This window comes from Canis aureus, chromosome 32 (assembly GCF_053574225.1).
Source record: "Canis aureus isolate CA01 chromosome 32, VMU_Caureus_v.1.0, whole genome shotgun sequence".
In the NCBI taxonomy this organism is placed as follows: domain Eukaryota; kingdom Metazoa; phylum Chordata; class Mammalia; order Carnivora; family Canidae; genus Canis; species Canis aureus.
In genome coordinates this window covers 43,949,471-43,971,412 of record NC_135642.1, presented here as the reverse complement: position 1 = coordinate 43,971,412, position 21,942 = coordinate 43,949,471, and the positions used below count along the sequence as shown (strand labels likewise).

Below are 21,942 nucleotides of genomic sequence, written 5' to 3'. Positions count from 1 at the left end.
TAAAGAAGGATATGGGGGATTGAAAAGATCAGGTTTCTTGCCCAGGGCCACACAGCTCTGAAGCAGGAAGCCTCGAACCCAGTCCTGGCTCACTTCAGTTCCCACTCAATTCTATCTATCTATTTATTTATTTATTTATTTATTATTTATTTATTTATTTATTTATTTATTTATTGATAGTCACAGAGAGAGAGAGAGAGAGAGAGAGAGAGAGGCAGAGACACAGGCAGAGGGAGAAGCAGGCTCCATGCACCGGGAGCCCGATGTGGGATTCGATCCCGGGTCTCCAGGATCGCGCCCTGGGCCAAAGGCAGGCGCCAAACCGCTGCGCCACCCAGGGATCCCCCACTCAATTCTATTACATCATACTGTTCATACGCCTTGAGAACCACCACATGCAATTCTACTCTGTACTTTGCTACTTCCTTGGTTACGACCACCAGGAGCTTGGGGAAACGGCATTCCCAGTCTCAGCATTGTTACCACGGGACTCACACTGGCCGGGACTCACACTGGCCGGGCCCGTAGTTTCCTCTCAGAATGATGTCATTGTCAACTACTGTGTTCATCCTTCCTTCTACTCTTTTCAGTTTAACTGCTTCCATTAACTAGAAGACCTATGAATTTTATACAAGGTAGTACAGAGGTAAAAAAAACTCCTTCCTGCCCAAGGAAAAAAGCTAGAAAAATGACTCAAAAATCAAACTACTGTTTAGAATAACAGAACAAATGAAACAACAAAAATGGTGGATTATGGAATAGCTAAAGTCTAATATGTGAAATATGTGGAAATACCTGGTTTTGGTAAAATAGAAACATCTAACTGTGAGAACTAGCCTACTGATGAAAAACTGAAGGAATGGACTAAAAGAGACAAGTTATGTGTCATTTATCATCTCCATTAATACTTCATATAGCAATTACAAAACACAAGCTCTATAAAGGACTCCTTTTAATTGTTATTTTTTTTGAAGTATTATCTTCTCTCCATTGCTACTATTTCAAAAAGAAAGTAAAGAGTTAAGTATCTACAGACTAGGGAAGTAAATTTACAGTACAGATTCAACTACTTATTCACTGGCATAATAGACAGGAAATACATGTTGAAAAAAGTTCTATAAATAGAAAATAAATTGAAACTGGATTTAAAAAAAATCCATTTTAAGATATCCTTTTTATCTCTCTCTTTTTATGTAAAATGTACCCTTAACCATTCCATATACCCTCAACCACTGAGTCTAAACACTACAGTAACAAGAGAGATTTTCAAGGTAGCTGAATAAAGTTAAAACTCTGCATCCATTATATCCTTAGCTTATTCCTTTATCCTTCAGGAAAAGATTTTTTTTTTTTTTTTTTAAAGCCAGAAAGTATCAAACAAGCTAACAGATGGCAAGTGAATTGAATCAAGTCTAATTTGGGTTGAATTCAAGTTTGATTATCTGGAGACATGAAAGCAATTTACCCATATTAGCATCAAATGCCTAATACTGATAAAAATGTTATGGAAGTACGATCCAACAGAGAGCTTTGTGGACTGGGAATTAAGAGCATCCCACCCCACTCCACCCCACCCTGGCTAACTAGTTTTAAAACTTTGGCAAAGTCACAGATTCTTTCCACCTCAGGATCTTTTATCTGTCTAATGGGATGACAAATCCTCCCTTGTAGGAGATGCTGAGGATAAAGTGGAATCTCTGAAAAAAATTCTCCTTTTCTGGGTGTGAGGGTAGAAAAATGGACCCACAAAACATTCACATTCAAATCCCGGGAACTTGTGAAAATGTTACCTTATAGAGCAAAAGAGGCTTTGCAGATGTGATTAAATTAGAATCTTAAGAGATTATCCAGGATTATCTGAGTGGGCTCAATGTAATAAGTAACAAGCGTCCTCGTTGTACGAGGTCAGAGTCTGAGTGACTTGACCGGCCACTGCTGACTCTGAAGATGGGAATGGGCCACTACGGCAAGGGCTATGGGAACCCTCTAGATGCTGGAAAAGGCAAGCAAAAGAATTCTCCCTTGGAGCCTTCAGAAGGAATGTAGCCCTGCCAAAACCTTGATTCTAATGTCAGATTTCTGACCTCCAGAAATTTAAGATAGTAAATCTGTGCCATTTTAAACAACTTAGTCTCCTGCAATTTCTTACAACAGCAATAGAAGACTAATACATGGAGTTCTATCTCAGCTTTGACACTTACCCTGGCTATGTATCCTTAAACCAGTTACTTATGTTTCTGAACTTTAGTTTCCTTATCTGTAAAATGGAGATTAAAATGAGCAGGTTGGGGATCCCTGGGTGGTGCAGCGGTTTGGCGCCTGCCTTTGGCCTAGGGCGCGATCCCGGAGACCCGGGATCGAATCCCACATCGGGCTCCCGGTGCATGGAGCCTGCTTCTCCCTCTGCCTGTGTCTCTGCCTCTCTCTCTCTCTCTCTCTCTCTCTCTCTCTCTTTCTCTCTCTCTCTGTGACTATCATAAATAAATAAAAAAAAAATTAAAAAAAAATGAGCAGGTTGCTAATATAGATACAATATTAATTTAATATGTAATTATATTAATATATACATTTATATATCAAATATATGTTTAATATAGATATCAAATAGGTTAGGTGCTACTGATTTTTTTAAAAGTTAGCTTTTTTATTTTTAACCACTTATACTACCCTAGAGTGATATAATGTAATTATTTTTAAAAAACCTACAGGTAACTCATAGTTTTCATATACAGAAGAAATGTGCATTAAAGTATCCAGTTATCACTAAAGTTATTGGTAATATGTTGATTTGGAAGTCACTGGTTCATTCTCATAGACTGTAAGACTGAAGTTCTTTTAGATCTCAAAGTTTCCAAAGGGAAGAAGCAATATGTGTGTAAAATGTTTTAAGCCCAGCTTCTGTAACCAGTGTAAAGTCAACATTGCATTGATTTCATCCTTAGGTTATTTCTTTATCCTTTAGGAAAAGGTGATTTTTATGCCCCCCCCAAAAAAAGTTCTTTTTTAGTATTTAAAATTTAAAGACAGGAAATTTTAAGAAGACAGATCACTATAGTCCCACCTCTTTATTTTACTAGTTAAAAAAAGAGTAATTCACAAGGAAGTTAAATGATTTGGTTCATCATCAATATGCAGCCAGTTCACATCAGAGATGGATTTTCTACTTCCTGGGTAGAAAGCTTTTGGGTTTTCTACTTCCAAATCTGTGCTATTTTGTTAAAGTAGGAATCCGTAATATGGCCCATGGGTCACATCTAGACAGCCAACTGTCTTTTTGTAAATAAAGTTTTATTGGACACAGGAATACCCATAATTTGCTTATTTTCTACAGCTGCTTTCCTTCTACAAAGGCACAACTGAATAGTGGCAATAGACTGGGCCACCAAAAGAGGTGTTAGGTGGCTGAGCTAGGAGTTTAGGTCCGGCTTCTCAGTCTCTAAAATTCTCTTTTTGTTACTTTTCCTACATTTTATAACATTTTCAGATTCAATTATCTCTTTTGTATACTTCATATAGCATTATGTGTCTCAGTGGAGTACATGTTCAAAAATGTTGGATTCAAAGCTGTTTTTGAGAAAATTAAAAACTGGTCTTCCTTCAGGTACTTTCCATGGGGGAAGTGGAGTAGCCCTAAGTTTGGACAAAAAGATAAATCAGGCTCCTAAAGATTTTACAAATGGCAATTTTGCCATTTATACAAGTCTGTCCCCTAGATTGTGTGGATTTTCCCTGGACTTGACAATACAGAATACAGGCATATCTGAGACTCATGAGAGAATCTGATTAAAAATTGATTAAATACAGTTTATTCTAAAAGTCTGCTTGCTGCTATCTGACAGAAGTCAAATATTTTAGTTACCTGTTCCTTTCAGTAAACTCTCAACTTGTGTGCAGATCATCAAACAAACCAGGGCAATGTTATCCCAAAAGTCCTGTGAAAAGGTCATCAATGAATTCAAATTTAATGTTATACATCTGGCTTTTTATAGAAAATAATATGAGAAACATCTAATCAGAGAACATTTTTAGTTCTTTTACAAAGTACCAAACTGAGTTATTTCAGTTGTCCCAGTGTCCCTTCATCTAATATCTCCTAGAGTTTAGTGCTAGCAAAAATAATTTTTTTCATTCATCAGCAATGAGATACTTTTTTTTTTTAATGAGACACTTTTTAAAGGAACACATAAACTTGGAATCTGGGGTGGGGGAGGAATTCATTTGTTGTTTAAAGGAAACTGCGAGAGATCATAATTCCCTATGCTGAATGTATTTCTGAAGTATACATTTGCAGTAAAAAAAAAAAAAAACAGTCTGAAATCTAATTAATTGGAACCCTTCATTAAATGGAATGATGCTTTCTATCCACTGCTTTTGAGAGAAAAAAATAAATAGCAAGATAAGCAAAAATTAGGCTTTGGAGAATCCAAGATAAAATTAGAAATAATCCCTGCCCCCAAAGAAATAAGACTAGCAGGGGAGTTGAAATATACAAAATGACAACATGAAAACAGCATCCTAAGAGTTAGAGAGAATTCTGGGAGTTCAAGGAGTGAAATAGTGCTTCCAACAGAAAGAATAAAGGAAGTTTTTATAAATAGGTGGCAAAACCTAGGCTTAAGGGATGAATAGGATTTATTTTTCTTTCTTCTTAAAGGCATTATTTGCAACAGTAAAATCAACCAATTTTAAATGTACCGTATGATCATTTTTATAAATTGCATACAACTGTGTAATCGCTACAATGAAGATACAGATCTCAAAAAAGTTCTCTGTCGCACTTTGCACTTGCTCCTTTCCCAACTCCTGGCCCCCAAAACTTGCTTTTAGTCACTATAGATATTTCTTTTCTAGAATCTCACATAAATGGAATCATACAGTATGTGGTACACTTGAAACTTGAGCAACACAGGGGATAGGGGAGCAGACACCCCATGCAGTCTAAAATCTGCATATAACTTTGGATTCCCTGAAACGTTACTGCTAATAGCATACGGCTGATCAGAAGGCTTACCGATAACATATGTATTTTGTTTTTGGTACGTTATATATATTATATATTGTATTCTTCTTACAATAAGGTAAGCTAGAGAAAAGGTTATGAAGAAAATCATAAGGAGGGACGCCTGGGTGGCTCAGTGGTTGAGCATCTGCCTTCGGCTCAGGGCGTGACCCTGGGGGTCCTCGGATCGAGTCCCGCATCGGGCCCCCTGCAGGGAGCCTGCTTCTCTCTCTGCCTGTGTCTCTGCCTCTCTCTGTGCATCTTATGAATAAATAAGTAAAATCTAAAAAAATATATATATATATTTTAAAAAGAAAATCATAAGGAAAAGAACAAATATTTATAGTACTGTATTTATTGTAAAAAAATTGCATATAAGTGGACCTTTCCAGTTTAATCCTGTGCTCTTCAAAGTCAACCCTGTGTTTATGTTTGATTCTCTCACTCAGCACATTGTTTTTGAGATTCATTCAAGTTATTCTGTATATTACTATTTGGTTCCTTTTTATTGCAAGTAGGATTCCATGGAATGGATATAAGACAATTTGTTTATTTGCTCACCAGAATAATGCTGTTAGAAACACTTGAACACACTTTTGGGTGGGCATGTATTTCCATTTTACTTGGGTTAATTCCTTAAAGTGGCATTGCTAGGTCTGACTGTGAACGTGTAACTTTGTATGGCGCTGCCATATTGTTCTCAAAATGGTTATGCGAACGTGCTGATGTGCACCCACTAGCGATGCATGATAGGGTCTAGCTGCTCCACAACTTCATCAACACTTGGCATTATTGGTCTTTTTCTGTTACATGTGCATTTGTCAGATAGGTGATAAGGAGCTCTCCACAGGCTTAATAACCATTCATACATCTACTGTAAACCATCTCCTCTGGTCATTTGTCCATTTTAAAATTGAGTTGTTTGTCTTGAGTTGTAAAAGTTCTTTATGTATGCTGGATAGGTAGTAAGTCCTTCATCAAATATATATTTTGCAAAAATATTCTTGTAGTCTTTGGCTTGCCTTTTTGTTTAAAGCATCTTACAAAAGCAAGTTTCTAATTCTGATAAAGAACATTTTATCAATATTTTCTTTTAGTTTTGCTTTTGATATTCTTTTAAAGAAACCTCTGCCTAACCCATGTTACAGAGATTTTTTTTTCCTATGGTTTCCTCTAGAAGTTAATTAGCTTTACCTTTTACATTGTAGGTTTACGATTTATTTTAAGTCCAATTTTAAGTATGATTTGAGGTTAAGGTTCATTTCAGCCCATACAAATGTACATTTGTTTGGCACTATTTCTTGAAAAGACTTCTCCATTGAATTACCTTGGCAATTTTGTTAAAGAATCAATTTATCATATGTGTGTGGATCTATTTCTGGATTCTTATTCTGGTCCATTGATCTATCATTTTGTCATGATCAGACTGTCTTGATTACTATAGGTGTTACAGCAAATCTTGAAATCAAGCAGTTTAAATCCTCCAACTTTATACTTTATCAAAACTGTGATACTTATTTTAGATTCTTTACCTATTTCTATAAATTTTAAAGCCACTTTGTCAATATCTTCAAAAAAGCCTGCTGGAATCTGACTGAAATTACATTGAATTTATAAGTCTATTTGGGGAAGAATGACATCTTAACAATATTTAGTCTTCTGATTCATAAGCACAGTATACTGTATTTATTGAGATCTTTAGTTTCCCACTGCATATTTTGCAATTTTTGGTGTAGACATCTTTAATATTTTTTGTTAAATTTATCCCAAATATCTTGTTTCCTTATGTTACTGTAAATGGAATTAGTTTTAAATCTTTATTTTCTAATTGTGTACTGCTAGTACATGGAAAGAAATTGATTTTTGTATATTTATGGACTTAGTTTATTTTTTAAGGATTTTATTTACTTATTCATGAGAGATACAGAGAGAGAGAGAGGCAGAGACATAGGCAGAGGGAGAAGCAGACTCCCCCGCAAGGAGCCTGATGTGGAACTCGATCCTGGACCCTGGGATTATGCCCTGAGCCACAGGCAGATGCTCAACCGCTGAGCCACCCAGGTGTCCCAACATAGTTACTTAATTTATTTTATTTTATTTTATTTTTTAAATTTTTTTAAAATAAACTTAAAATCTTACTAAATTTATTTATTTAAAAAAAATTCATGTGGCTTTTCTACCTACCTGATAGTAAGGCCAGTTTTGAGTCTTCTTTTCCAATCTGTATGCTTTTAATTAATTCACTTTCTACTTTATCACACTGGTAAGATTTCTAGAAAATCATTATGAAAATGGTGACAGGGAAATCTGGGTGGCTCAACAGTTGAGCGTCTTGGCTCAGGGTGTGATCCCGGGGTCTGGGATTGAGTGCCACATTGGGCTCCCCATAGGGAACCTGCTTCTCTCTCTGCCTATGTCTCTGCCTCTCTCATGAATAAATAAAATCTTAAAAAAAAAAAAAAAAAAAAAGAAACAAAAAAAAGAAAATGGTGACAGAAGACATCCTTGCCTTGTTCCTGATCTTAGGTAGACAGCACTAAGCCATCCATCGTCAAATATGATGCTTATCTGTAAGGTGGGCTTTTTTTTTTTTTTTTTTTTGGTTGTATGTTGTTTTTTGGTAGATAACCTCAAACAGACTGAGAAAATTTTCTTCTAATACTACTTTGATAAACATTTTTATCATGAAAAATGATAATTTTTTGTATTGAATTTTGTCAAATGTTCTCTCTGAATTTATTGAAATGATTTTTTTTCCTACATTGTATTAAAATGGTGAATTATATTGATGGGACTGACAGATGTTAAACCAACCTTACATTCCTAGGACAACTATACTACCCATTTAAAAAAAAATGTAGTATTCAATTAGCTAGTATTTTGTAAGATATTATGCATCTATTTTCCTAAGGAATATAGTTCCCTTTTCTTCTATTTCTGTCTGATTTTGGAATTAGGGTAACACTGTCCTCATAAAATATATAGGAAAGTATTTCTTCCTTATCTATTTTCTGAAATAGTTTTCATAATATTAATTTTTTTTCCTTAAAACATTTGATGCAATTCACCAGTAAAGCTACCTAGCTCTGGGAGATTTTAAATCACTAATGACATTTCTTTAATTGTTATATAAGTAGTTCCAAGCTTTCTATTTCATTTTGGACCAGTTTTGGAGGTTTAGGTCTTTAGGTTATCAAACTTATTGCATAAAGTTTCTTATAATATTCCCTTATTATCCTTTTAATGTCAGAAGTGTCTAGAATCATGTCCCTTCTTTTATTTCCAATATTGCTGACTTGGATCTTCTCTAATGACTTTTCCCCCCAAAGCACCAGCTTTGGATTTCATTGGTTTTTCCTCTACATATTTTTTTTCAATTTAATTGATTTCTCCTGTCATTTCCTTGTTCTTATTTTGTTTAGTTTATTTTTCCTTTTTTTCTAACTTTTTTAAAGTATAAGTTAAGATGGGTGTTTGGTACACTTACTCTAAGAAGGGCCTTGGGTGTTTGGTACACTTACTCTAAGAAGGGCCAGGTAATAAAGACCATATGATTTCTGGATACAACTCTGCCATTAGAATGGGAAAGCAACCATAGACAATACGTAAACAAATGAACATGATTGTGTGGCCACTCCTGAAAAACAGTATTTATAAAAACAAAAGAGCAGTTGGATTTGGCCCACAGGACATAGTTTGTTGACCTCTGGCTTAGACTTTTGAATTGATGAAATCTAGCTTATTAATTTCTTTAAAAAGTATTTTGTGCTTTCTGTATCCAATTTAAGAAGTCTTCAACAAACCAAAGGTCACTAAAATGTTCCCTTATGTTTTATATTTTTAGCTTTTATATTTAGTCTTATAAACCATTTTGAGTTAATTGTTTTACATAGTATGAGGTAGGAGCTGAGGTTTTTTTCTTTCTTTGTGCATAGCTGTCCACTTCTTCTAAAAACATTTGTTGAAAAGCTTCTCTTGTGCCCAATGAATTGCCTTGGAACTTTTGTTTTTTAAGAAAATCAATTAACCATATAGGAGTGGGAATAAGGCTGCAGCCTTTATTCTTTTCCACTGATCTACCTGTATCTTTTTACATGGTATCACACTGCCTTGATTACTGTAGGCTGTATTAAGTGTGGAAATCAGGCAGTCTAAGTCCTCCAACTCTGTTCTTTTGCAATGTTTTTTGGCTCTTCAAGTCTCACTATAAATTTTATTTTACTTTATTTTATTTTTTTTTAATTATTTTATTTTATTTTATTTATTTATGATAGGCACACAGTGAGAGAGAGAGAGGCAGAGACACAGGCAGAGGGAGAAGCAGGCTCCATGCACCGGGAGCCCGACGTGGGATTCGATCCCGGGTCTCCAGGATCACGCCCTGGGCCAAAGGCAGGCACTAAACCGCTGCGCCACCCAGGGATCCCCTCACTATAAATTTTAGATCAGCTTGTCAAATAGATCATCAATCTGAGACTTTCTTCTTGCATAATATAGGCATTTAAAGCTAAACATTTCCCTCTATATACCACATTGGCTGCAGCCCACAAATTCTTATATGTTGTATCAATTTAAAATATTTTAAAATTTCTCTTGTAATTTCTTCTTTGACTTAATGTTCATTTATGTGTTTTTCTGATTATCTTATTCATTTCTAATTAAATTTATTTTTTTATATTTTATTTATTTGATAAATAGAGAGACAGCACAAGCAGGAGGAGTGGCAGGCAGAAGCAGAATTCCTGCTGAGCCTGATGTGGGGCTTGATCTCAGCACTCTGGGATCATGACCTGAGCTAAAGGCAGACACTTAACTGACTGAGCCACCCAGGTGCCCCTAATTAAATTTCACTGTGATCAGATAACTCTGTAGTTCCAACCTTTCCAAATAGGAGATTTGGCTTTTGGTGCAGATTGCTTTGGTAAACATACCATGTGCACCTGAAATAGTGCATTGCTACTATTTGGTATAACATCCTATGAAAGCAATTAAGACTAGGTAGTTGACAGTATTCATCATATAACCTATTTGTGTGCTGGATTTTTTTCTTTTGTCTAGTTCCATCAATTGATGAAAAGTTGGTACTAAAGTCAACTATGATTGTACCTTGTCTATTTTGCCCTAGAATTCTGTTGATTTTTGCTTCATGTATTTTGAAGCATTGCTATTGTTTACAAACATATTTATGTTTGTTTTACGTACCTGTTGAATTTCAGCTTAATTTTCCTTTTGGATTTTTAGCTATTACATTTTGCATTATTCTTAATAGCAATTGTACCCAGGGATTATATATCCATGTTTTCATAATTCATTTATATATAGTTAGTAATGGACTATTTCACATAAACTATAGAAGACTTGCAATCTTCTAGGCCTATATGTCCCTCTACATACATCACAAACCCTGCAAGAAAATGTTGTAATTTTAGTTTTCAATGGTCACAGTCTATAAAGAAATTAAGAGGAAAAAAGTAAAAAAAAAAAAAAAAAAGAAAAGTCTTTTATACTTCTCTAGATATTTAGAATATCTGATATCCTTTATTCTTTACTGAATATTCAAATTTCCATCAAAAACCATTTATCTTCAGACCGAAGGAGTCCTTTACACCACATTTCTTGTGGTGCAGGTCTTATGGTAAAAAGTTCTGTTTTATTTTATCCAAAAATATATTTTGTCTCCATTCATTTTGTTTTATTGTGGTAGAATTAACAACATTATATTCGTTTCAGATATACAATGTAACGATTTGATATTTGTATCTTTGCAAAATGATCATAATGAAAAGTCCACCCTTCATTACTGATTAATATATTTGCTGGGTATAGAATACTAGATTGACAAGTTTCTTTAGCACTTTATAGATGTTATTCTCTCTTCTGTCCTCAATGGTTTCCGATGAGAAGCTAACTATTTTATACCATCTAACAGATCTTTGATGCTTTGTACATTTTCCCGCTAATCTTTTTTTCCCTTGCTTTTGTCTTAGATAACTAATATTGATCTGTTTGAGATGACTTCCTCTTTTTATGTCCACTTACCTATTAAGTCCATCCAGTGAATTTTTCATTTCAAAAATATATTTTTTAGTTCTAGAACTTCAATTTGATCTTTTTGTTTTTTCTATTCTCTGCCAAGACTTCCCATTTCTCTGCTGAGATTTTCATGTACTGAAAATATGTTTTGTTTTACTTCACTGATGATAGTTATAACAGCTGGTTTAAAATTCTTATATGTAAATTCCAACACTTGGTTCACTCAAATAAGAATGTGTTCTATTTTCTTGGTTCTTTGTATATCAAGTTAATTTGGGATTGTATCACGAGTTGTAGAGAGTCTAGATTCTGTTATTTTTAATGAGTATTGTTTCCTTTGTTTTAGGAGATCATTCTCCTAGCTAATCTCTATAAACTTTTTCTTGTGCAGATCTTTTATTTTTAGTTAGGCTGCTCTGAGTCTATTCTGGGCACATATGATTGAAAGGTGAGTCACAGATACAGGAAGACAAAAATCTAGAGATTTCTTGTCTAACTCCTCCCCTTGCAAGCTACACTCTCTTTGGCATTCCCAGTTTCCTAGTTTCTCATTTCTGGTTTACCAGACCAGAAGGCATTAAATTTTTCTATGTCTGCACCATTGCTACCCATTTCACAATGTACAGACTGCATTTAGTCCCTGGCTGAATGGGACTTATTTGTATATTCCTCATTTCCCTCCTTCAAGTGAATATAAATTATTTCTGAGGGTGGTACAAAGAAAGAAATGTACTGCATCCTAAGCTATTCAAGGAAAGGTATGAAGGTATGAAAGCAAACAGTTAAACACAATGAGGTGGGAAATAATGCTGTAATACTGTTAGGATTAAATTATGTAAATTATTGAATGCTAGCTAGGCCTGAGTATGGCCAATAAATTTTAGGTGCAAGAATATAATCATATCTATATTTTAGATTAAGATCAATATATCTGTGCCATTTAAAATGAACTACAATATGGAAAATGAATGGAGGTAGGGAGATTAGTTAGGAGGCAGTCCTAGTAGTGCAAGTAGATGGCAAAGAGGTCTTAACTGGATGAGTGGCAGATGATATAAAAAGGAAAATTTAGAAGTGAGATGATTTAGGAAATGATGAATGATCCCCAAATTCTTTAACAATCAGAAATATCACAAAAAGATTAAATTTTATTGTTACCAGACAGGAAGTATAGCTTTTCATTATTTATTTAATAGGGAAGATCACAATGAAAGCAAATCATTGTAACATTATTTCTCTAGACATATGATCCAGGTTTAACTGGTGAGTGACAAACATGGGCTCTGGTATCAGATACCATATAGTAGGCATCCTTTAATCATGATATACATGTACTGGTGGGAAATGAAAATCAACCTTATTTCCAAACTACTTCCCAGTAGGGTGTAAAAAAGCTGTCATTTATCCAAGGTTAATCCCAGTACTTTCTCTGTTACAATCTCATCAACACTTTTATACCCAAAGAGCCTGTACTGAAGACTGAAAAAGACTGAAATATCTACTTGATTTGAGAAACTATAAAAACTAAGAGGGCTTTCAAAAACCATCACTACCATAAGGAACAAAACTCCGACTAAATCAATACATAAAAGCACCTAAAAAGAACTCTTATCTTTAGGGGTTCTGGTTGGCTCTGTTGGAAGAACATTCAACTCTTGATCTCAGGGTTGTGAATTCGAGTCCCATATTGGGTGTAAAAAATAGATTACTAAAAAAAAAAATTAAATAAAACCAAAAAAGTACTCTTCATCTTCAAAGCACTTTACCCTCATTAACTAATTAACAATAAAGACTCTGAAGTCAGTAGATCCACAAATTTATAAATTTATATAGAAAAATTCAATCATTAATAAGCAATACTTTAACATTATTATAATTCCTAATTTTCTTTTTGACTATATGCGAATATTTTTCTTATATATTGAGAATAGAGTGCAGACATCAATAGTCCCTATCTCTTCCACAACAAGAATAAATGCTTTTATACATGGTAGCTTATATTTAAGTATGATAAAAGCAAAATAACTGGGCCTTTATTTTCCCAAAGGGCAGTAGGAGGAAGAAAAAGTAACCAAGATTAATAGGAAAGATTGTAAAAGCAGGGCTCCTTGGTGAAAAGTAAAGCAGTTGAAATTCTTCATGAGAAATCTGGTAAAAGATGATGAAAATCTTAGTAAAATTTGGTTTTAGAGAGTTAACAAAAATGTACTGAGATTTGTTTGATTTGAAGTTATAACTTTTACTCAGAAGCTTCAAGATAGCAGGACAAATGTGATCTCTTTAAAAACCTGCAATTCTGTTGCTTATTACCACTTCAAATATGGTACTTGAAGAGGGAATACTTCCCTTTTACTAGAATACTTCCCTTTTATTAATGTTTGACTAGTGTTGACAGGTATATGAGAAATTCACCTGAAACTCAGCAAAAATAATTATTATATGCTACCTCACTAAACTTCATAGAAATTCAAATTAAAACAATTGAGAGGGACACCTGGGTGGCTCAGCAGTTGAGCCTCTGCTCAGGGCATGGTCCTGGAGTCCATGGCTCCCTGCCATGGATCGAGTCCCACATCGGGCTCCCTGCATGGAGCCTGCTTCTCTCTCTGCCTGTGTCTTTGCCTCTCTCTCTGTGTCTCTTATAAATAAATAAATAAAACCACTTAAAAAATTGAGAAACCAGTTAATCATCTATCAAATTGCTCTAAAATGGAAAAATATGTCCATGTCTAGCAATTGGCTAGGTGATTGGGTATTTTATACAGTACCAAAAAAAAGTACAAGTTTTCTCAAGTGTGATGAGGCATATATAAAACATCCCTAAATACAAAGAAACAAAATACAGTAGAAAAACTTTCATGTCTTTTGATCTTACAATTAAGTTCTAAGAATTTGCCTTAAAGGAAGCAATGATATGTTCAATGTTTAATTTATATGCAGAAATAATTTTCCACAGGGTGTTCAGTACAGTGTTACTTCTAATAGGGAAATGAGAGACAACATAAATGTTCCATTGATAACTTAAGAGAAGATAGCAATATGACAGACTATTATACAGTAATTGAAATGGAGATGTTCCTTAATGATGTCAAAAAATGTTCCTAAGACAAATCAAGAAACAGAGATTTAGTTACAGAGAATAAACTGAGGATTACCAGCAGGAAGGGGACGGGGGAATGGGTGAAATAGGTGATGGGGATTAAGGAGGGCACTTGTGATGAGCACTGGGTGATGTATGGAAGTGTTGAATCACTATATTGTACACCTGAAACTAACACAGCACTGTATGTTAACTGGAATTAAAATAAAAACTGAAAAAAAAGTTCGTAAAATATAACTAGGTTTAAAAAGAATAAAAACTACATATAGAATCCCAGTTTTGCCAAAAATAATGCACATATAATCCTAATTAAACAAATGAAAGACTAATAACAAAATGCTACATGAAAATGTATATATCACAAATTTTCTACTATAAGCGTATTTCATTCAGCATCACCTTCATAATAAGATTGCATTTAGTTACTAAAAAAACAGCCACATATGCCCCTACCCACATGCAGTGCACTCTAGATACTGTGGCCCTAATGGTATACATGAACCTTCTGCTCTGTCACTGCAGTTCTGAATGAGTCCCTCAAAGATCATTCTGAGTATCTATCACATGGTCAGTCACCTGAGAGTGAATACATCAAACTGTCATGAGTTTGGGGACCCAAATGATTGCCCTCTACTGCAGACCAATACTAAACGTGTGTCCTAGGCAAGATTAGTTCTCTAGAGGTGAGAAGCTGGTGCATTAACCAGGTTTTATATTAAATGTCTTCATCATTTGCGAGCAGCCAGATGGTTGGTAATATGTGTAGGTATTTTGAAACATAGGCTGGCTGATTTCAATTAGCTTTGAAGTGAGACAAATGATATTGAGGATCTATATTGCTAAGCCCAGGGGTACTAAGAGAATATTTTCTTACAGATGAATACCCCATCAGCTAGTGCTCCTGATTATATAATACAGCTAATACGTTATTCCGGAACACATTTGCTATTGGAAAGAATCTCTGTTATGAAGCACCTAACTGGGCAAACATTTTATGGCCAAGATTGGGAAACTGGCTAATGTGAGTGAGGAAAAGGAAACTAAAGAAACAAAAAAACAAAAAACGAACAAGAACAACAACAAAAAAAACCAGACACCAATATAGCCTATATGTTTGTGTTTCAGAATACACCAAGTTTTGTAAAGGATTTTGGCAGCAAATAAAAATATTTCTATGGTAAATTGCAGTCATTTGGGGCCAAATCAAAGGCTCTGCCTGAAAAGATTAGTAGCTGAACAAGTGTTGGCTTTTTTCAGGCTTGGCAGGCAATGCCAACTTTATGTCATGTTCCTCAAGGTACCAGCTGTGTTGTTCCTGATGATTCTCCTCTATACTGAGAGAAAGGACATAGTTGAGTCCGGAAAATGCCACTACTTGGGTATATCTTGACCTCAAAATCAGGTAAATAAGAATAAATGAATGATTAATTCCCTTATTCAAAATAAGGTTGAGAATCTAAAATTTAATTTCTTTTCTGAACCACAGAGATTCTAACAGACACTCAGAAGTGATTTGACTCCAAGTCTACCAAAGAAATCAAATGAATTATTTTTTAAAAACTGGAAGTCAAACAGAAACATAAAAAATTTAAGAACGTAATTTAACCCTTAATTTTCTTCCATAGTAAACAATCCACACATTTTTTTTCTTGTTAGCTACATTGGTAATAAAATATCTGATGCTAAGGGGGATGGATCCCTGGGTGGCGCAGCGGTTTAGCGCCTGCCTCTGGCCCAGGGTGCGATCCTGGAGACCCGGGATTGAGTCCCACGTCGGGCTCCCTGCATGGAGCCTGCTTCTCCCTCTGCCTATGTCTCTGCCAATCTCTCTCTCTCTCTCTGTGTGACTATCATAAATAAATAAAAATTTAAAAAAATAAAATAAAATATCTGATGCTAAGAAAATGAAATAGTTTTAATGTTTGTTGCATTCCATTCAGTGAATGCTTACTATTTATTAAATGCCTCCTACCCTGTATATACTATGCCAGGTGCTTCATATACATTATTGCTGATCACCATCCCAACAACCTTATACAGGTAAGTATTTTCATTTTACAGAATGATGAATTGAGAGTCAATGAAATTTAGTAACCTCACCCAGATCGTACAGCCCAAATCCTACTCTCAAACTCATGCTCCTTCCACATCATCACACTTAAATGGGAAGGTCTCCATTAAGGCAAGAGCTCTCAGTGATTCAATTTTCTTGGACACAGAAGCAGTGAAAGACTCCTCTGGGGCACACACTATAGCTCTGAGACACAAGTTCCCACTAATAATGGAACAGGTCTTCCAGATGCAATTTTGTCATTGAATAAATAAGGATTATGAAATAGTCTGAACTCGCAAAATAAAGGGAAAACGGCTAATCTTATAGGCAAAAAAGGCAAACAGAGAGTAAGGAGACAGGAGCACCAGGTAGTAAGAATAATTATTTAGACTCTTCCTACTCAAAATGTAGTCCACTAACCAGCAGTATCAGTATCACGGGTGAGCTTGTTAGAACTGCAATCTTGTCCCAAATTCAGACCTACTGAATCTGACTTTGTTTTAAAAAGATTAGTATGTCATAAAAGCTTGAGAAGCAATGATGTTAATTATAATTAAGCCAGTACTGACTAAATGATGTCCAAAGCTAGTTCAAAGAAGTAGAAATTAGCCTACAGCCAACAAATGCCTCCAGGAAAAACAGGTATTTTAATGCATTTACATCATTTGACTAATTCTGTAAATTGTAAACGGTAGCTTCTGCTTCACTTGCTATGAGCACTTTTGTTTCAAATTTTTAAGTCATTATTCCATTCTTTTAATCCTACCTGGTAAGATCGGATTTCTTCTTTCACCTTTTGCCCACTCGTTCTTAGCTAACATCCAAGTCTCAATAGAAAAGCAACAACAGCACATGCCTAGTCAGAGTTTTACCTTAGAGTAAAATTTAAGCAGGGCCGAAGGGCCAAGATATGATCCTGCATTTATAACCAAGGGTTGTTTTCACCCAAATTCAAGGTTTTCCTTATGACCTAACTATAGTAGCAAGCAATCCGGACATTACCCCACAAAATGCAATTTTCTGTAATCAATAGTGTACTCAAATACTGTGGCTGAAGGAAAGGATTTATGGATTCTTTTGTCAAAACAAAAGATCTTGTAAAAAATTTTTCTCTTACATAGCTAGCCACTACCGAGACCATTAATACTAGTGTGAAGAGTGGTAATGCATTTGATCATAGAGTACTTCATTAAATCCATTAAGTAATTGATTGACAAAATAAAATTATTACTACTGTCCTGTTTATGTAACTAAAGCATAAAATTACTGATAAATTCCTCTCCTCACGGAAAATAACTCTGCCAGATAGTTAAAAACAACAGCTGGAAATATCTTACCAGTTGACAATGAGTTAATTTTAAAGGGAAAATAATAGCCTCATTAAAGAGATTTTTAAAAACTTATTTATGATATATATTTGTTAGGTTTATAAAGTACTTTATAGAACAATATTAACAATTGGCTCGGAGTAAAAAAAAAATCTATCCCTCTGGATATACTTTCAGGGAATTTTCTCTTAAAACAATCTTATTCCTTTTCTTATTTTTTGGTCAGGGTTATTCTTTATCACCTATAATAATAAAAAATATGAGTCAAAATCCTCAAAAAGTTTAAAAAACAGGCAGCATCTCTTTTTCTACTTCAAGAAAAAGAAATTCAGATCAAAACACCAAGACAATTTCCTAATTCTAGATTCTTTTACTTGATAATCTTATAAATCTAACACTCTTATATCCTACAATAAAAAAGACTGAAAAAGGGTTGGTAATCACCCAGCTAATACCACGATGTAGGAAAAGATTAGTGATACAATTCAATGTTCATATTATAATAAAATTTTAATTGTCTGGTTTTTATTGATGGTGCCTTCCCTCTTCTTTTCTCCCTCAAAATGATTGCTGACCTTGCTTAAAAGAGGACTCATTTGTCTCTTGACTTATCAGATAGTTAAAGTCTCCCTAATTTGAGTAAGTTCTAAAAAAATGCTGTTTTAGAAAGGTCAATTAGTTCTAAACAAAGGCATTCAGTTCACTGAGCATCTCCTATAGAGATACTTCCTACTGGGATAAGCCAATATTTCCTGCTGTGCTCCAGCGTATAAAGGGGCAAAGGAAGCTGTAGGGGAACGCACACATTACCAGCTGGAGTCCCCAGAGTTTATAATTTCTGACAGCACTTATAAGAGATTTCCCTGAGCTGCTACGCAAGCATTTTTTAAGATTTTGTTGAATTGTGCCATTTGTAGGGAGTGGGGTATTTAAAAGAACACATTGAATCCATCATGAAATCTGAATGATTTTGTTTTCTCTCCACAGCGATATTTGGTCTTGTTCATCCATTTCTACTTCCACAACTGCATCTTTCACATTTAGATGGTTCTGGCAGTCTCCCAGCTGGTGTCTGCCTTGAGGCCCTCCTACTTTGTTCATCTACAGTCACTAAAATCATGTTCCTCAATTTCACCATGTAACTTGCCTGTTCAAAAAATTTCAGTGACTCTCTTTTTCTTAACATATCGAACCCAAATTTCTTAGCTTGGGTTTCAAATCCCTTCACACTTCAAATCAGTTATTATCAATCAACTATCTAATTTTGTAAATGAAAAAAAAACTGAAGTATTTTGAGATAACGTGCCCAGTTAGTACAGAAGTTGAGATTTCAGCCTGGCACCCTGACTCCAAAGTTTATGCTCGCAAGCATTACACTACACTGCCCCTATTAGGAGTTTGCTCTGTTACCTTGTAGTTGTATTTATGGGTCTCCAGATATTTTCCCAACTACATTATTTTCTGGAACAGTCCGCTTCTTTTCTGTGTTCACACAGAGCCTATACATCACAGACATTTAATATGCTTCACTGACTGGTGTTATCCCGGAATGGATGTTCAGGCAAACTATAATGCCAAGATTCCAACTACTTACAAAGATCTCTGAATGTGGGACGCCCGGATGGCTCAGCGGTTTAGTGCCTGCTTTCAGCCCAGGGCCTGATCCTGGAGTCCTGGGATCAAGTCCCACGTCGGGCTCCCTGCATGGAGCCTGCTTCTCCCTCTGCCTGTGTCTCTGCCTCTCTCTGTCTGTGTCTCTCATGAATAAACAACAACAACAACAAAAAGATCTCTGAATGTATAAAGTGGTTAATATGAGGGGTGCCTGGCAGGCTCAGTTGGTAGAGCATGCAACTCTTGATCTTGAGGCCGTGATTTTGAACCCCACATTGGGAGCAGACCTTACATACATACGTACATCAAAAAATAATAGAGTGGTTAAAATAGTTTTTGCCTCTTCATATTCTCATCTGCTGCAGTTTCTGCATTTTCTTGCCTAAAAAGTGTCGTGGTATTAAATTTTCCTACATGGTGTCCTGGTCCAAAAATATGCAATGGTGCAATCTTAGCAGAGGCTTACAAAAAAAAAAAATCATATAACTGGGCATAATGGAAGACCACCCCTGATGTATTAAAGGCAATCCTAGAATACAAGAAGTAGAAAGGCTACATCAAGTATGTTATTTTCAGCATTTGCATTTTTAAAATTTGAAACATTTAATATACTCACTGTTTTCTATATATGATGCATCCAACAAAGTAAATAAAAAGGAAGCCTCTTTACTGAGAAGGCATTGTGAATGCACATTTCAAGAGAGAAAGCACCTAGACACAGCTTTGTTAAATGCTAGGCAAAGTTCGTGTAAATTAAATATTCATGTTTAGCAGTATGCTCTATTTAAGAAAAACAAGGGGGGGGGGGAATCAATACGTATCATTCTGTCAAGTTCACAGCAACTGAAAATAAAAGGATAAATGGGTAATATCATAGATACAAAAAGGCCATCACCAGGAAAAGTCCATTATTTCTCCTTTTCTTTCTCTTGTGGCTTTATACTATTACACCATTAGTTAAATTGACTCAGGATGTTGCAAAAGAGACTTGAAACATTATCATTTATAGATCTATGGAACTAGCCATACAAACATATGATGGAGATGCCAGTATAAAGAATTAGGTATCCATTTGTTCTTTCATTGACAAAAACCCAGTATTCTATGGTTTTGCAACTAAATTTCATGTTCCAAATTCATGATATACCAAATATCGGTTCTTAAAATAAGAAAATGGATAACTCTGAGACTGGATCTAAAAATAATTAGCTACTCCTGGGAGATGAAAAAAAGCAAGATGCCACCTATTTTCTCTGCCACTGTTTTCTGAGTAGTCCAAGTGCAAACTTGGAGGAAAGTTCAAATCCCAAAGTAAATCTGCCTAATTAAAAGCGGGTGGAAGTTCTGCATAAATATTCTTTTAGATACAGAAAAGAGCTACCATGAGAAAAACCCCACTCTTCATAAGTCAAGATGAAAACTGAGGATAGCTCCATGCTACTAGAATATTAATACTACCTATCTCTTACTTTATGTCAAGCACTTTTCATCTATTATCTCGAGTCTCCCAAGTTCTGAGCCTTAGAAAGTATTACCCATCTTAAAAAAAAAATCATCATTCTTATTATATAGATAAGGCCATTGAAATTTGGAAAAAGTAACTTGGTGACAGTTCTATACTGTGGCAGATCTGGACTCTGGATTCAGATCTGATGCCGAAGTCCACACTTCTTTCTACTTTACTATATAGTACAGTAGTTCTCAGGCTCTAGTGCCTGCTAAGATCATTTGGGACCTTTTTCAAATACAGATCCATGGATTACATTCCTATGGATACCACACAGCAGCAGGTCTCAGATGGTGCATGGACATGTCTACTTTTGAAAAGTAGTTCAGTTGCCCTTTTTTTTTTTTTTTTAAGATTTTATTTATTTATTTATCTGGGAGTGGAGAGAGAGAAGGAAGGAGGGAGAGAGCACAAGTGGGGGAAGGGGCAGAGGGAGAGGGCGAGAGAGAATCTCAAGCAGGCCCCACACCCAGTGCAGAGCCCAACATGGGGCTTGATGACCCTGAGATCATGACCTGAGCAGAAATCAAGAGTAGGACACTCAACCAAGCTGAGCCACCGAGGTGCCCCTCAGGTGCTTCTGATATACATCAAAGTAGTTGCAGTTATTACTAGGCAGGGGGAAAAAACAATCAAGGCAATCTAGACTTAATTTCATTGTCATTTGTAATACTTGTTCTTCAGCAAATTTATCTTTCTAATTATATATTTTGAGGCATCCACTAAATCATCCTGTTTTCTATCAGTATGACATCCCTAAAAAATAAGGAGGTTGTACTAGCAGCATATGTGATATAGAGGCCTATTTATTGTAGAAAGAACATCAAATAAGAACTATTTTTCAACAATAATCTGAAGAATGGACAACATACAAATAGAAGGGTTACATGACTCTAATCTTAATTTAGCACATATTTTAGATGAGATAGAGAAGAATAATACTTTATAATAAAAAAGCAATTTTAAAGAGCTCTGGGCTTAATTTTCAGAATCTCACAATTTGTAGAAATGAGACTGAAATACTTTACATATGACCATCTCCAAAATGTTTTCTGCTATTTTTCTGTAGAAAATAAGAAAAAACAAAACAAAACAAAACAAAACAAACCAAAAACCAAAACCTCACAGATTAACACTTTTTCTGGTAAATACAGATTTCTCTTAAGAAAATAAGCTAATAGTCCAAATACATCATTATTTTAGCCATTAAATATTTACTGAGTACTTACAATATACAGGCATTTTACTACTTCTATGCTAGTTGTCTAGTAAATGTCTTTACTAGTTGCATGCTAGTATCACACACTT

The 21,942-nt window shown here is 35.1% G+C and overlaps 1 protein-coding gene across 41 annotated transcripts in view; it reads right to left on the bottom strand.

Annotated features, from left to right (window-relative positions):
- PEAK1 (pseudopodium enriched atypical kinase 1) overlaps positions 1-21,942 on the bottom strand; it is a 293,696-nt gene that overhangs the window by 98,017 nt on the left and 173,737 nt on the right. The window contains exons 6-7 of one of the 41 annotated variants that reach the window (XM_077882011.1): positions 3,860-3,932; positions 2,202-2,257 (exon numbers count right to left, since the gene is read on the bottom strand). The exons of 39 other annotated variants lie outside the window; for them this stretch is intronic. The gene's annotated coding sequence lies outside the window, so the exon portion shown is untranslated. The remainder of the gene's footprint in view (positions 1-2,201; positions 2,258-3,859; positions 3,933-21,942) is intronic. One more of the 41 variants, XM_077882010.1, reaches the window with a different exon arrangement.